Source organism: Phallusia mammillata, chromosome 4 (assembly GCF_965637545.1).
Source record: "Phallusia mammillata chromosome 4, kaPhaMamm4.hap1.1, whole genome shotgun sequence".
Classification (NCBI taxonomy): Eukaryota; Metazoa; Chordata; class Ascidiacea; order Phlebobranchia; family Ascidiidae; genus Phallusia; species Phallusia mammillata.
In genome coordinates, this window is record NC_137255.1 from 79,061 (window position 1) to 95,454 (window position 16,394).

The window sequence follows — 16,394 nt, forward strand, 5'->3', positions numbered from 1 at the left end:
CCAATTCGGAATTGCAGTGAGACATAGCTTGAAAAGTTTCAATTCGTTCATGTAAGCAAAACGGAAATGACAAGCGAACTTCATTTTTTTTTCGAGTGCAAGACTATTAACGCGATTAAATCAGGTCGTTCTTAATATACCTTACTGGCCATAAAACGTAAACGAAATGAGATAAAATTAAACGGTTTTCACGAGCCAATTAGGAATTCCAGTCAGACACAGCTTGAAAAGTTTCAATTCGTTCATGTAAGCAAAACGGAAATGACAAGCGAACTTCATACTGTTTTTCGGGGACACGACTATTAACGCGATTAAATCAGGTCGTTCTTAATATACCTTACTGGCTATAAAACGTAAACGAAATGAGATAAAATTAAACGGTTTTCACAAGCCAATTCGGAATTGCAGTGAGACATAGCTTAAAAAGTTTCAATTCGTTCATGTAAGCAAAACGGAAATGACAAGCGAACTTCATTTTTTTTCGAGTGCAAGACTATTAACGCGATTAAATCAGGTCGTTCTTAATATACCTTATTGGCTATAAAACGTAAACGAAATGAGATAAAATTAAACGGTTTTCACGAGCCAATTCGGAATTGCAGTGAGACATAGCTTGAAAAGTTTCAATTCGTTCATGTAAGCAAAACGGAAATGACAAGCGAACTTCATTTTTTTCGAGTGCAAGACTATTAACGCGATTAAATCAGGTCGTTCTTAATATACCTTATTGGCTATAAAACGTAAACGAAATGAGATAAAATTAAACGTTTTTCACGAGCCAATTCGGAATTGCAGTCAAAAATAGCTTGAAAAGTTTCAAATCGTTCATGTAAGCAAAACGGAAATGACAAGCGAACTTCATTTTTTTTCGAGGGCAAGACTATTAACGCGATTAAATCAGGTCGTTCTTAATATACCTTACTGGCCATAAAACGTAAACGAAATGAGATAAAATTAAACGGTTTTCACGAGCCAATTCGGAATTGCAGTGAGACATAGCTTGAAAAGTTTCAATTCGTTCATGTAAGCAAAACGGAAATGACAAGCGAACTTCATTTTTTTTCGAGGGCAGGACTATTAACGCAATTAAATGAGGTCGTTCTTAATATACCTTATTGGCCATAAAACGTAAACAAAATGAGATAAAATTAAACGGTTTTCACGAGCCAATTCGGAATTGCAGTCAGACATAGCTTGAAAAGTTTCAATTCGTTCATGTAAGCAAAACGGAAATGACAAGCGAACTTCTTTTTTTTCGTGGGCAAGCCTATTAACGCAATTAAATCAGGTCGTTCTTAATATACCTTATTGGCTATAAAACGTAAACGAAATGAGATAAAATCAAACGGTTTTCACGAGCCAATTCGGAATTGCATTTAGACATAGCTTGAAAAGTTTCAATTCGTTCATGTAAGCAAAACGGAAATGACAAGCGAACTTCATTTTTTTTCGAGTGCAAGACTATTAACGCGATTAAATCAGGTCGTTCTTAATATACCTTATCGGCTATAAAACGTAAACGAAATGAGATAAAATTAAACGGTTTTCACGAGCCAATTCGGAATTGCAGTGAGACATAGCTTAAAAAGTTTCAATTCGTTCATGTATACAAAACGGAAATGACAAGCGAATTTCATTTTTTTTCGAGGGCAAGACTATGAACGCGATTAAATCAGGTCGTTCTTAATATACCTTACTGGCTATAAAACGTAAACGAAATGAGATAAAATTAAACGGTTTTCACGAGCCAATTCGGAATTGCAGTGAGACATAGCTTGAAAAGTTTCAATTCGTTCATGTAAGCAAAACGGAAATGACAAGCGAACTTCATTTTTTTTCGAGGGCAAGACTATTAACGCGATTAAATCAGGTCGTTCTTAATATACCTTACTGGCCATAAAACGTAAACGAAATGAGACAAAATTAAACGGTTTTCACAAGCCAATTCGGAATTGTATTTAGACATAGCTTAAAAAGTTTCAATTCGTTCATGTAAGCAAAACGGAAATGACAAGCGAACTTCATTTTTTTTCGAGTGCAAGACTATTAACGCGATTAAATCAGGTCGTTCTTAATATACCTTATCGGCTATAAAACGTAAACAAAATGAGATAAAATTAAACGGTTTTCACGAACCAATTCGGAATTGCAGTGAGACATAGCTTGAAAAGTTTCAATTCGTTCATGTAAGCAAAACGGAAATGACAAGCGAACTTCATTTTTTTCGAGTGCAAGACTATTAACGCGATTAAATCAGGTCGTTCTTAATATACCTTACTGGCTATAAAACGTAAACGAAATGAGATAAAATTAAACGGTTTTCACAAGCAAATTCGGAATTGTATTTAGACATAGCTTGAAAAGTTTCAATTCGTTCATGTAAGCAAAACGGAAATGACAAGCGAACTTCATTTTTTTCGAGTGCAAGACTATTAACGCGATTAAATCAGTTCGTTCTTAATATACCTTATCGGCTAAAAAACGTAAACGAAATGAGATAAAATTAAACGGTTTTAACGAACCAATTCGGAATTGCAGTGAGACATAGCTTGAAAAGTTACAGTTCGTTCATGTAAGCAAAACGGAAATGACAAGCGAACTTCATTTTTTTCGAGTGCAAGACTATTAACGCGATTAAATCAGTTCGTTCTTAATATACCTTATCGGCTAAAAAACGTAAACGAAATGAGATAAAATTAAACGGTTTTAACGAACCAATTCGGAATTGCAGTGAGACATAGCTTGAAAAGTTACAGTTCGTTCATGTAAGCAAAACGGAAATGACAAGCGAACTTCATACTGTTTTTCGGGGACACGACTATTAACGCGATTAAATCAGGTCGTTCTTAATATACCTTACTGGCTATAAAACGTAAACGAAATGAGATAAAATTAAACGGTTTTCACGAGCCAATTCGGAATTGCAGTGAGACATAGCTTGAAAAGTTTCAATTCGTTCATGTAAGCAAAACGGAAATGACAAGCGAACTTCATTTTTTTTCGAGGGCAAAACTATTAACGCGATTAAATCAGGTCGTTCTTAATATACCTTACTGGCTATAAAACGTAAACGAAATGAGATAAAATTAAACGGTGTTCACGAGCCAATTCGGAATTGCAGTGAGACATAGCTTAAAAAGTTTCAATTCGTTCATGTAAGCAAAACGGAAATGACAAGCGAACTTCATTTTTTTTCGAGTGCAAGACTATTAACGCGATTAAATCAGGTCGTTCTTAATATACCTTATTGGCTATGAAACGTAAACGAAATGAGATAAAATTAAACGGTTTTCACGAGCCAATTCGGAATTGCAGTGAGACATAGCTTGAAAAGTTTCAATTCGTTCATGTAAGCAAAACGGAAATGACAAGCGAACTTCATTTTTTTTGAGTGCAAGACTATTAACGCGATTAAATCAGGTCGTTCTTAATATACCTTACTGGCCATAAAACGTAAACGAAATGAGATAAAATTAAACGGTTTTCACGAGCCAATTCGAAATTGCAGTCAAAAATAGCTTGAAAAGTTTCAATTCGTTCATGTAAGCAAAACGGAAATGACAAGCGAACTTCATTTTTTTTCGAGTGCAAGACTATTAACGCGATTAAATCAGGTCGTTCTTAATATACCTTACTGGCCATAAAACGTAAACGAAATGAGATAAAATTAAACGGTTTTCACGAGCCAATTCGGAATTGTAGTGAGACATAGCTTGAAAAGTTTCAATTCGTTCATGTAAGCAAAACGGAAATGACAAGCGAACTTCATTTTTTTCGAGGGCAAGCCTATTAACGCAATTAAATCAGGTCGTTCTTAATATACCTTACTGGCTATAAAACGTAAACAAAATGAGATAAAATTAAACGGTTTTCACGAGCCAATTCGGAATTGCAGTCAGACATAGCTTGAAAAGTTTCAATTCGTTCATGTAAGCAAAACGGAAATGACAAGCGAACTTCATACTGTTTTTCGGGGACACGACTATTAACGCGATTAAATCAGGTCGTTCTTAATATACCTTATTGGCTATAAAACGTAAACGAAATGAGATAAAATTAAACGGTTTTCACGAGCCAATTCGGAATTGCAGTCAGACATAGCTTGAAAAGTTTCAATTCGTTCATGTAAGCAAAACGGAAATGACAAGCGAACTTCATTTTTTTCGAGGGCAAGCCTATTAACGCAATTAAATCAGGTCGTTCTTAATATACCTTACTGGCTATAAAACGTAAACAAAATGAGATAAAATTAAACGGTTTTCACGAGCCAATTCGGAATTGCAGTCAGACATAGCTTGAAAAGTTTCAATTCGTTCATGTAAGCAAAACGGAAATGACAAGCGAACTTCATACTGTTTTTCGGGGACACGACTATTAACGCAATTAAATCAGGTCGTTCTTAATATACCTTACTGGCTATAAAACGTAAACGAAATGACACAAAATTAAACGGTTTTCACGAGCCAATTCGAAATTGCAGTCAGAAATAGCTTGAAAAGTTACAGTTCGTTCATGTAAGCAAAACGGAAATGACAAGCGAACTTCATTTTTTTCGAGTGCAAGACTATTAACGCGATTAAATCAGGTCGTTCTTAATATACCTTATTGGCCATAAAACGCAAACGAAATGACATAAAATTAAACGATTTTCACGAGCCAATTCGGAATTGCAGTCAGACATAGCTTGAAAAGTTTCAATTCGTTCATGTAAGCAAAACGGAAATGACAAGCGAACTTCATACTGTTTTTCGGGGACACGACTATTAACGCGATTAAATCAGGTCGTTCTTAATATACCTTACTGGCTATAAAACGTAAACGAAATGACACAAAATTAAACGGTTTTCACGAGCCAATTCGAAATTGCAGTCAGAAATAGCTTGAAAAGTTACAGTTCGTTCATGTAAGCAAAACGGAAATGACAAGCGAACTTCATTTTTTTCGAGTGCAAGACTATTAACGCGATTAAATCAGGTCGTTCTTAATATACCTTATTGGCCATAAAACGCAAACGAAATGACATAAAATTAAACGATTTTCACGAGCCAATTCGGAATTGCAGTCAGACATAGCTTGAAAAGTTTCAATTCGTTCATGTAAGCAAAACGGAAATGACAAGCGAACTTCATACTGTTTTTCGGGGACACGACTATTAACGCGATTAAATCAGGTCGTTCTTAATATACCTTACTGGCTATAAAACGTAAACGAAATGACACAAAATTAAACGGTTTTCACGAGCCAATTCGAAATTGCAGTCAGAAATAGCTTGAAAAGTTACAGTTCGTTCATGTAAGCAAAACGGAAATGACAAGCGAACTTCATTTTTTTCGAGTGCAAGACTATTAACGCGATTAAATCAGGTCGTTCTTAATATACCTTATTGGCCATAAAACGCAAACGAAATGACATAAAATTAAACGATTTTCACGAGCCAATTCGGAATTGCAGTCAGACATAGCTTGAAAAGTTTCAATTCGTTCATGTAAGCAAAACGGAAATGACAAGCGAACTTCATACTGTTTTTCGGGGACACGACTATTAACGCGATTAAATCAGGTCGTTCTTAATATACCTTACTGGCTATAAAACGTAAACGAAATGACACAAAATTAAACGGTTTTCACGAGCCAATTCGAAATTGCAGTCAGAAATAGCTTGAAAAGTTACAGTTCGTTCATGTAAGCAAAACGGAAATGACAAGCGAACTTCATTTTTTTCGAGTGCAAGACTATTAACGCGATTAAATCAGGTCGTTCTTAATATACCTTACTGGCTATAAAACGTAAACGAAATGACACAAAATTAAACGGTTTTCACGAGCCAATTCGAAATTGCAGTCAGAAATAGCTTGAAAAGTTACAGTTCGTTCATGTAAGCAAAACGGAAATGACAAGCGAACTTCATTTTTTTCGAGTGCAAGACTATTAACGCGATTAAATCAGGTCGTTCTTAATATACCTTATTGGCCATAAAACGCAAACGAAATGACATAAAATTAAACGGTTTTCACGAGCCAATTCGGAATTGCAGTCAGACATAGCTTGAAAAGTTTCAATTCGTTCATGTAAGTAAAACGGAAATGACAAGCGAACTTCTTTTTTTTCGTGGGCAAGCCTATTAACGCAATTAAATCAGGTCGTTCTTAATATACCTTATTGGCTATAAAACGTAAACGAAATGAGATAAAATCAAACGGTTTTCACGAGCCAATTCGGAATTGCATTTAGACATAGCTTGAAAAGTTTCAATTCGTTCATGTAAGCAAAACGGAAATGACAAGCGAACTTCTTTTTTTTCGTGGGCAAGCCTATTAACGCAATTAAATCAGGTCGTTCTTAATATACCTTATTGGCTATAAAACGTAAACGAAATGAGATAAAATCAAACGGTTTTCACGAGCCAATTCGGAATTGCATTTAGACATAGCTTGAAAAGTTTCAATTCGTTCATGTAAGCAAAACGGAAATGACAAGCGAATTTCATACTGTTTTTCGGGGGCACGACTATTAACGCGATTAAATCAGGTCGTTCTTAATATTCCTTATTGGCTATAAAACATAAACGAAATGAGATAAAATTAAACGGTTTTCACGAGCCAATTCGGAATTGCAGTGAGACATAGCTTGAAAAGTTTCAATTCGTTCATGTAAGCAAAACGGAAATGACAAGCGAACTTCATTTTTTTTCGAGTGCAAGACTATTAACGCGATTAAATCAGGTCGTTCTTAATATACCTTACTGGCCATAAAACGTAAACGAAATGAGATAAAATTAAACGGTTTTCACAAGCCAATTCGGAATTGTATTTAGACATAGCTTAAAAAGTTTCAATTCGTTCATGTAAGCAAAACGGAAATAACAAGCGAACTTCATTTTTTTTCGAGTGCAAGACTATTAACGCGATTAAATCAGGTCGTTCTTAATATACCTTATCGGCTATAAAACGTAAACGAAATGAGATAAAATTAAACGGTTTTCACGAACCAATTCGGAATTGCAGTGAGACATAGCTTGAAAAGTTTCAATTCGTTCACGTAAGCAAAACGGAAATGACAAGCGAACTTCATTTTTTTTCGAGTGCAAGACTATTAACGCGATTAAATCAGGTCGTTCTTAATATACCTTACTGGCTATAAAACGTAAACGAAATGAGATAAAATTAAACGGTTTTCACGAGCCAATTCGGAATTGTATTTAGACATAGCTTAAAAAGTTTCAATTCGTTCATGTAAGCAAAACGGAAATGACAAGCGAACTTCATTTTTTTTCGAGTGCAAGACTATTAACGCGATTAAATCAGGTCGTTCTTAATATACCTTATCGGCTATAAAACGTAAACGAAATGAGATAAAATTAAACGGTTTTCACGAGCCAATTCGGAATTGCAGTGAGACATAGCTTAAAAAGTTTCAATTCGTTCATGTAAGCAAAACGGAAATGACAAGCGAACTTCATTTTTCTTCGAGTGCAAGACTATTAACGCGATTAAATCAGGTCGTTCTTAATATACCTTACTGGCTATAAAACGTAAACGAAATGAGATAAAATTAAACGGTTTTCACGAGCCAATTCGGAATTGCAGTGAGACATAGCTTGAAAAGTTTCAATTCGTTCATGTAAGCAAAACGGAAATGACAAGCGAACTTCATTTTTTTTCGAGTGCAAGACTATTAACGCGATTAAATCAGGTCGTTCTTAATATACCTTACTGGCCATAAAACGTAAACGAAATGAGATAAAATTAAACGGTTTTCACAAGCCAATTCGGAATTGTATTTAGACATAGCTTAAAAAGTTTCAATTCGTTCATGTAAGCAAAACGGAAATAACAAGCGAACTTCATTTTTTTTCGAGTGCAAGACTATTAACGCGATTAAATCAGGTCGTTCTTAATATACCTTATCGGCTATAAAACGTAAACGAAATGAGATAAAATTAAACGGTTTTCACGAACCAATTCGGAATTGCAGTGAGACATAGCTTGAAAAGTTTCAATTCGTTCACGTAAGCAAAACGGAAATGACAAGCGAACTTCATTTTTTTTCGAGTGCAAGACTATTAACGCAATTAAATGAGGTCGTTCTTAATATACCTTATTGGCTATAAAACGTAAACGAAATGAGATAAAATCAAACGGTTTTCACGAGCCAATTCGGAATTGCATTGAGACACAGCTTGAAAAGTTTCAATTCGTTCATGTAAGCAAAACGGAAATGACAAGCGAACTTCATTTTTTTTCGAGTGCAAGACTATTAACGCGATTAAATCAGGTCGTTCTTAATATACCTTACTGGCTATAAAACGTAAACAAAATGAGATAAAATTAAACGGTTTTCACGAGCCAATTCGGAATTGCAGTCAGACATAGCTTGAAAAGTTTCAATTCGTTCATGTAAGCAAAACGGAAATGACAAGCAAACTTCATTTTTCTTCGAGTGCAAGACTATTAACGCGATTAAATCAGGTCGTTCTTAATATACCTTATTGGCTATAAAACGTAAACGAAATGAGATAAAATTAAAGGTTTTCACGAGCCAATTCGGAATTGCAGTGAGACATAGCTTGAAAAGTTTCAATTCGTTCATGTAAGCAAAACGGAAATGACAAGCAAACTTCATTTTTTTTCGAGTGCAAGACTATTAACGCGATTAAATCAGGTCGTTCTTAATATACCTTACTGGCTATAAAACGTAAACGAAATGAGATAAAATTAAACGGTTTTCACGAGCCAATTCGGAATTGCAGTCAGACATAGCTTGAAAAGTTTCAATTCGTTCATGTAAGCAAAACGGAAATGACAAGCAAACTTCATTTTTTTTCGTGGGCAAGACTATTAACGCGATTAAATCAGGTCGTTCTTAATATACCTTACTGGCCATAAAACGTAAACGAAATGAGATAAAATTAAACGGTTTTCACGAGCCAATTCGGAATTGCAGTGAGACATAGCTTGAAAAGTTTCAATTCGTTCATGTAAGCAAAACGGAAATGACAAGCGAACTTCATTTTTTTTTCGAGGGCAAGACTATTAACGCGATTAAATCAGGTCGTTCTTAATATACCTTACTGGCTATAAAACGTAAACGAAATGAGATAAAATTAAACGGTTTTCACAAGCCAATTCGGAATTGTATTTAGACATAGCTTAAAAAGTTTCAATTCGTTCATGTAAGCAAAACGGAAATGACAAGCGAACTTCATTTTTTTCGAGTGCAAGACTATTAACGCGATTAAATCAGGTCGTTCTTAATATACCTTATTGGCTATAAAACGTAAACGAAATGAGATAAAATTAAACGGTTTTCACGAACCAATTCGAAATTGCAGTGAGACATAGCTTGAAAAGTTTCAATTCGTTCATGTAAGCAAAACGGAAATGACAAGCGAACTTCATTTTTTTTCGAGTGCAAGACTATTAACGCGATTAAATCAGGTCGTTCTTAATATACCTTATTGGCTATAAAACGTAAACGAAATGAGATAAAATTAAACGGTTTTCACGAGCCAATTCGGAATTGCAGTGAGACATAGCTTAAAAAGTTTCAATTCGTTCATGTAAGCAAAACGGAAATGACAAGCGAACTTCATTTTTCTTCGAGTGCAAGACTATTAACGCGATTAAATCAGGTCGTTCTTAATATACCTTATTGGCTATGAAACGTAAACGAAATGAGATAAAATTAAACGGTTTTCACGAGCCAATTCGGAATTGCAGTGAGACATAGCTTGAAAAGTTACAATTCGTTCATGTAAGCAAAACGGAAATGACAAGCGAACTTCATTTTTTTTCGAGTGCAAGACTATTAACGCGATTAAATCAAGTCGTTCTTAACATACCTTACTGGCCATAAAACGTAAACGAAATGAGATAAAATTAAACGGTTTTCACGAGCCAATTCGGAATTGCAGTCAAAAATAGCTTGAAAAGTTTCAATTCGTTCATGTAAGCAAAACGGAAATGACAAGCGAACTTCATTTTTTTTCGAATGCAAGACTATTAACGCGATTAAATCAGGTCGTTCTCAATATACCTTACTGGCCATAAAACGTAAACGAAATGAGATAAAATTAAACGGTTTTCACGAGCCAATTCGGAATTGCAGTGAGACATAGCTTGAAAAGTTTCAATTCGTTCATGTAAGCAAAACGGAAATGACAAGCGAACTTCATTTTTTTTTCGAGGGCAAGACTATTAACGCGATTAAATCAGGTCGTTCTTAATATACCTTACTGGCCATAAAACGTAAACGAAATGAGAAAAAATTAAACGGTTTTCACGAGCCAATTAGGAATTCCAGTCAGACACAGCTTGAAAAGTTTCAATTCGTTCATGTAAGCAAAACGGAAATGACAAGCGAACTTCATACTGTTTTTCGGGGACACGACTATTAACGCGATTAAATCAGGTCGTTCTTAATATACCTTACTGGCTATAAAACGTAAACGAAATGAGATAAAATTAAACGGTTTTCACGAGCCAATTCGGAATTGTATTTAGACATAGCTTTAAAAGTTTCAATTCGTTCATGTAAGCAAAACGGAAATGACAAGCGAACTTCATTTTTTTTCGAGTGCAAGACTATTAACGCGATTAAATCAGGTCGTTCTTAATATACCTTATTGGCCAAAAAACGTAAACGAAATGACACAAAATTAAACGGTTTTCACGAGCCAATTCGAAATTACAGTCAGAAATAGCTTGAAAAGTTACAGTTCGTTCATGTAAGCAAAACGGAAATGACAAGCGAACTTCATTTTTTTCGAGTGCAATACTATTAACGCGATTAAATCAGGTCGTTCTTAATATACCTTATTGGCCATAAAACGCAAACGAAATGACATAAAATTAAACGGTTTTCACGAGCCAATTCGGAATTGCAGTCAGACATAGCTTGATAAGTTTCAATTCGTTCATGCAAGCAAAACGGAAATGACAAACGAACTTCTTTTTTTTCGTGGGCAAGACTATTAACGCAATTAAATCAGGTCGTTCTTAATATACCTTATTGGCTATAAAACGTAAACGAAATGAGATAAAATTAAACGGTTTTCACGAGCCAATTCGGAATTGCATTTAGACATAGCTTGAAAAGTTTCAATTCGTTCATGTAAGCAAAACGGAAATGACAAGCGAATTTCATACTGTTTTTCGGGGGCACGACTATTAACGCGATTAAATCAGGTCGTTCTTAATATACCTTACTGGCTATAAAACGTAAACGAAATGAGATAAAATTAAACGGTTTTCACGAGCCAATTCGGAATTGTATTTAGACAAAGCTTAAAAAGTTTCAATTCGTTCATGTAAGCAAAACGGAAATGACAAGCGAACTTTATTTTTTTTCGAGTGCAAGACTATTAACGCGATTAAATCAGGTCGTTCTTAATATACCTTATCGGCTATAAAACGTAAACGAAATGAGATAAAATTAAACGGTTTTCACGAGCCAATTCGGAATTGCAGTGAGACATAGCTTAAAAAGTTTCAATTCGTTCATGTAAGCAAAACGGAAATGACAAGCGAACTTCATTTTTTTCGAGGGCAAGACTATTAACGCGATTAAATCAGGTCGTTCTTAATATACCTTACTGGCTATAAAACGTAAACGAAATGAGATAAAATTAAACGGTTTTCACGAGCCAATTCGGAATTGCAGTGAGACATAGCTTGAAAAGTTTCAATTCGTTCATGTAAGCAAAACGGAAATGACAAGCGAACTTCATTTTTTTTCGAGGGCAAGACTATTAACGCGATTAAATCAGGTCGTTCTTAATATACCTTACTGGCCATAAAACTTAAACGAAATGAGATAAAATTAAACGGTTTTCACGAGCCAATTAGGAATTCCAGTCAGACACAACTTGAAAAGTTTCAATTCGTTCATGTAAGCAAAACGGAAATGACAAGCGAACTTCATACTGTTTTTCGGGGACACGACTATTAACGCGATTAAATCAGGTCGTTCTTAATATACCTTACTGGCCATAAAACGTAAACGAAATGAGATAAAATTAAACGGTTTTCACGAGCCAATTAGGAATTCCAGTCAGACACAGCTTGAAAAGTTTCAATTCGTTCATGTAAGCAAAACGGAAATGACAAGCGAACTTCATACTGTTTTTCGGGGACACGACTATTAACGCGATTAAATCAGGTCGTTCTTAATATACCTTATTGGCTATGAAACGTAAACGAAATAAGATAAAATTAAACGGTTTTCACGAGCCAATTCGGAATTGCAGTGAGACATAGCTTAAAAAGTTTCAATTCGTTCATGTAAGCAAAACGGAAATGACAAGCGAACTTCATTTTTCTTCCAGTGCAAGACTATTAACGCGATTAAATCAGGTCGTTCTTAATATACCTTATTGGCTATGAAACGTAAACGAAATAAGATAAAATTAAACGGTTTTCACGAGCCAATTCGGAATTGCAGTGAGACATAGCTTAAAAAGTTTCAATTCGTTCATGTAAGCAAAACGGAAATGACAAGCGAACTTCATTTTTCTTCGAGTGCAAGACTATTAACGCGATTAAATCAGGTCGTTCTTAATATACCTTATTGGCTATAAAACGTAAACGAAATGAGATAAAATTAAACGGTTTTCACGAGCCAATTCGGAATTGCAGTGAGACATAGCTTAAAAAGTTTCAATTCGTTCATGTAAGCAAAACGGAAATGACAAGCGAACTTCATTTTTCTTCGAGTGCAAGACTATTAACGCGATTAAATCAGGTCGTTCTTAATATACCTTATCGGCTATAAAACGTAAACGAAATGAGATAAAATTAAACGGTTTTCACGAGCCAATTCGGAATTGCAGTGAGACATAGCTTAAAAAGTTTCAATTCGTTCATGTAAGCAAAACGGAAATGACAAGCGAACTTCATTTTTTTCGAGTGCAAGACTATTAACGCGATTAAATCAGGTCGTTCTTAATATACCTTACTGGCTATAAAACATAAACGAAATGAGATAAAATTAAACGGTTTTCACGAGCCAATTCGGAATTGCAGTGAGACATAGCTTGAAAAGTTTCAATTCGTTCATGTAAGCAAAACGGAAATGACAAGCGAACTTCATTTTTTTTCGAGGGCAAGACTATTAACGCGATTAAATCAGGTCGTTCTTAATATACCTTACTGGCCATAAAACGTAAACGAAATGAGATAAAATTAAACGGTTTTCACGAGCCAATTAGGAATTCCAGTCAGACACAGCTTGAAAAGTTTCAATTCGTTCATGTAAGCAAAACGGAAATGACAAGCGAACTTCATACTGTTTTTCGGGGACACGACTATTAACGCGATTAAATCAGGTCGTTCTTAATATACCTTACTGGCTATAAAACGTAAACGAAATGAGATAAAATAAAACGGTTTTCACGAGCCAATTCGGAATTGTATTTAGACATAGCTTAAAAAGTTTCAATTCGTTCATGTAAGCAAAACGGAAATGACAAGCGAACTTCATTTTTTTTCGAGTGCAAGACTATTAATGCGATTAAATCAGGTCGTTCTTAATATACCTTATCGGCTATAAAACGTAAACGAAATGAGATAAAATTAAACGGTTTTCACGAACCAATTCGGAATTGCAGTGAGACATAGCTTGAAAAGTTTCAATTCGTTCATGTAAGCAAAACGGAAATGACAAGCGAACTTCATTTTTTTCGAGTGCAAGACTATTAACGCGATTAAATCAGGTCGTTCTTAATATACCTTACTGGCCATAAAACGTAAACGAAATGAGATAAAATTAAACGGTTTTCACGATCCAATTCGGAATTGCAGTCAGACATAGCTTGAAAAGTTACAGTTCGTTCATGTAAGCAAAACGGAAATGACAAGCGAACTTCATTTTTTTTCGAGTGCAAGACTATTAACGCGATTAAATCAGGTCGTTCTTAATATACCTTATTGGCTATAAAACGTAAACGAAATGAGATAAAATTAAACGGTTTTCACGAGGCAATTCGGAATTGCATTTAGACATAGCTTGAAAAGTTACAGTTCGTTCATGTAAGCAAAACAGAAATGACAAGCGAACTTTATTTTTTTTCGAGTGCAAGACTATTAACGCGATTAAATCAGGTCGTTCTTAATATACCTTATTGGCCATAAAACGTAAACGAAATGACATAAAATTAAACGGTTTTCACGAGCCAATTCGGAATTGCAGTCAGAAATAGCTTGAAAAGTTTCAATTCGTTCATGTAAGCAAAACGGAAATGACAAGCGAACTTCATTTTTTTCGAGTGCAAGACTATTAACGCGATTAAATCAGGTCGTTCTTAATATACCTTATTGGCCATAAAACGTAAACGAAATGACATAAAATTAAACGGTTTTCACGAGCCAATTCGGAATTGCAGTCAGACATAGCTTGAAAAGTTACAGTTCGTTCATGTAAGCAAAACGGAAATGACAAGCGAACTTCATACTGTTTTTCGGGGGCACGACTATTTACGCGATTAAATCAGGTCGTTCTTAATATACCTTATTGGCAAGGGATGGGCCAAGCCGAGCTAGAACCCGAGTACTCGGTACCGAGCACGGATGTTTTGATGCTCGGTGCTTGGCTGAGCAGTTGCACAAACTGACGCGAGTATGAAATTTGCATTTGTATGCCGGGCAGTGTGCCAAAGAGTTTCCAAGAACAGGCTGTGGGATTTGTTTGTGGGCAACACATAAACACTGAAAATAAATACAAAAATGGGTATAGTTTACAGGAGCTACCTAGGTTACCTGTGTCAAATTGCAAGGACAACATTTTTGTGTGTATACTTCTGATCATGCAGCAAAAGCACTTTTTATTGCAATGATTCCTTCCACATCCTGCATCACCACTGCATCCTGCTAAGACAACAGCTCACATGGAAAGCGAATGGAACTTATGTGGTCACCTACAATACATGCAAAGAGAAGTAGGTAAGGCAAACAAAAAATGTTTAGATGAGCACATGTTGGATCATGTGACCAAGCAAACCAGTTAAAAACAGAAAAGTTTAACATCTCAAACGAATACATTGGGACATTAAACAACAGAAAACTAGAAGGGTGGCTTAGAACACATTGCTCTTGCACATACACTATGATCTATTTTTAAAACATACATTAATTTCCTATCCTTTTTTTGTATTGGGTCCCATATTAGCCATCGTCTTTTATAACCTTGGTTGTTTCTGCAGGCAAAAACTCATGGGTCCCCACATATGCAAAGTTGAAAGTCAAAGGGCTGTTAACAACCCCCGAACTGCAATGGTGCAATAACAATAATTGGCATACTTTATAAGCTATCCAAATTTTAGCCAATTCTGACATTGTTCACAAACTCACCCATTTTAGGGGGCTGGTGGGGTAAATACTACGATTATCCGGACAAACAAAGTGGGATGCACATTAACATAACTATATCTACCATCTGTATAAGTTTCAGGAAAAGCCATCAAACATTAAACGAAAAAAAGAATCGGACAAACTTTGGATAGAAGAAAAAAGAAGAAAAAAACAAAAACATTTTGAGTAAAATCAATATGTGTCCCCTTCAGGGAAAGGGACCCATAATAATCCAATCTTTTCTATATCAGGCTTGCATAAAAGACTCATGATGGATGTCACTTGTAATCTGGATGAACACATGTTGGATCATGTGACCAAACAAACCTGTTAAAAACAGAAAAGTTTAACATCTAATAGGAAAATATACCTGTGCATCAAACAACAAAAAAACAACAGCTACCAATGGTTTGAGCAGAATCTACACCAGTGGTGTTTAACCTATGTGTTGCAACCTTAGATAGGGTTGTTTACAATTTTAGTGGGGGTCATGAATGCTTTCGATAACCAGCTACTCCAAGAGTATTTTATTCCAAACCATGTAGTATATACATTCAAATCAAACAAATAAAAGTTGACATATCACCTCACATTAAAATTCCTAATTAAAAGATGCTGTGCTGTCTTCCAAAACAAAGAAGTTAGCTAATATCTCAAACCTAAAACAAAATCAACAATATATAAACTAATCCAGTGGTTCTTAACCTGTGGGTAGTTACCCCCAAAGTGGTAATTTGGCATTTTAAAAGGGGTAACATAGATTTTCTGTTATAGTTATTTTTAGATTCTTAATTATCATTATTGTAACCAGCAAAAATTTTGTAATGAGGGTAAAATTTATTCAAAATAATTCAATAAAAAGTCAAACTAAATAAATTTCTCTGCGTCCTGCAACGTTTTCAAAATAAAAAAGAAGTAACTTCGATGGCAAATGTTGTTATGCACTTCTACTCTAACAGTCTCAATATGTTTCACTCATAACCATGCTATTTGTGATGTCATCAAACTAGAACTAGAGTCTCTCGTAAACATCTGTTTCATATACAATTGA

General features: G+C 35.0%; 1 protein-coding gene across 1 annotated transcript in view; it reads right to left on the minus strand.

The window, feature by feature from the left end:
- LOC145224734 (mitogen-activated protein kinase-binding protein 1-like) overlaps window positions 1-16,394 on the minus strand; it is a 179,639-nt gene that overhangs the window by 38,393 nt on the left and 124,852 nt on the right. Inside the window, exons 1-2 of the transcript XR_013859733.1 lie at window positions 15,344-15,490; window positions 14,753-15,260 (exon numbers count right to left, since the gene is read on the minus strand). The gene's annotated coding sequence lies outside the window, so the exon portion shown is untranslated. Of the gene's footprint in view, window positions 1-14,752; window positions 15,261-15,343 lie in introns of the transcript that reaches the window.